The 1684-nt window shown below is 38.2% G+C and overlaps 1 pseudogene; it reads right to left on the bottom strand.

Moving 5' to 3' along the window:
* Positions 1 to 256: 256 nt before the first annotated feature.
* On the bottom strand, positions 257 to 1178 carry LOC118631147 (annotated as a pseudogene).
* Between the last annotated feature and the right edge of the window lie 506 nt (positions 1179 to 1684).

Below are 1684 nucleotides of genomic sequence, written 5' to 3' on the forward strand. Positions count from 1 at the left end.
CCTGGAATGGTGCTCAGTCCACTAAGCCACACTGGGCCGGCTGAAGCACAGTTTTTAGCTGTCCTTCTAGTGAGGGTCTATAACTTACCTTAATGTTGATAGTAAGTTCTCTTAGTCTTCTTTTTTCAACATCAACAAATAATTTATTTGGAATCAGAATGAAAGATCATTTGACAGTTGAAGTGTATTTATCCTGACACTTCTGATCAGTTGTACAACTCATTTAAGGCAATTACCAGATAAATTTTGCATTTCTTCAGGACTGGGTTTTTTCCATGACTTCAAATTTGGGATCTTCAAATTTGAAGTCAGGGAACACATTTATGTCTGCTTTGCCGTACCTTTGTTTAAGCTTTAAAAGCTCCCTCTCCAACTCTTGCTGATACTCTGGGCCAGTATCAACAGGTTCTCCAGATGACCGTCACTTAGTACTATATTCTCTAATCTTGTCCACGAAGAATTTCTGTACAGGATTAAGCTCCTTATTAAATGCCACTGCTGTAACACCAATATTCCTCCTCAAATGGACTGAGATTGCAGACTGAATGACAGAGGAGAACCTGAAGAGTCTGAGGAATCATGGTGATCCTGTTACTTGCACTCAGTCCCGAGCTGCCAGGACCACAGCCACCACCCCTCTTAGTCTTTTTGTGTCTTACAATATCTCTATTTTAAAGACATGATTGATAGGTTAGCTAGGTATAAAATTCTATGTCCAAATTATTTTCCCTCAGTACTCTGAAGGTGTTACTTCATTTTCTCTTGGCAACTATTTGTGCTAATAAGATATTTTTATTCTGATGATCATTCTAGATAGTCTGTCATTTCCCTCTTGTAGCTTTTACAATGATTGTCTTTATTCCTAATAATTTGTAATTTAGCTGCAACGTTCTAAGTATAATTTTTCTTTTTTTCTTTTGCTCTTCTTTATATATATGTATATGTATATATGTATGTATGTGTATATGTATATAATATAATATGTATTTTCAACTGACAACTTGTGTCTTTAAATATTGAAAAATGCTTACCTGATTTATCTTCATATATTGCTTCTCCTTCACTCTGTATATTTTCTCTGTCTGGAACTCCTAGTTCACATAAGCTGAAGCTTCTCAATCTATCATCCCTGTCATCAACTGTTGCCTTTCTGTTCCGTACCGTTTCCTCAGTTCCATCTTCCAATTCACTAACTCTCTCTTTAAATGTGACCAGACTAGTTTTTCATTCCAATGGCTATCTTTTCCACATTTACCTGTCCTTATGTTGTAGCCTCTTATCTTACTTCACTGATATTAGTCCCCCTATTATAACTAAGCATTTTTTTTTTTATCCTCGCCCGAGGACATTTGTCCTTTTTTTTTTGTTTGGATAGAGTGGGAGGGAGAGAGAGAAAGAGAGAAACATCGACATGAAAGGGCACATCGAGTGGTTGCCACCCACACGACCCAACCAGGGCTGGGGACAAACTGCAACCAAGGTACATGCCCTTAGCGGGAACTGAACCTGGGTCTCTTGGGACCACGGGCCAATGCTCTAACCGCTAAGCCAAACAGGCCAGGGCATAAACTACGCATTTTAAATGTACTTTTTATTTTAAAGTCTCTTGGATTGGCCCATTACTTCTATTTCCTAAGAGAAATTCTCCCATTGGTTAGATTTGGCGATTCTCTTCCATAGGGCT

Source organism: Molossus molossus, unplaced genomic scaffold (assembly GCF_014108415.1).
Source record: "Molossus molossus isolate mMolMol1 unplaced genomic scaffold, mMolMol1.p scaffold_m16_p_15, whole genome shotgun sequence".
Classification (NCBI taxonomy): domain Eukaryota; kingdom Metazoa; phylum Chordata; class Mammalia; order Chiroptera; family Molossidae; genus Molossus; species Molossus molossus.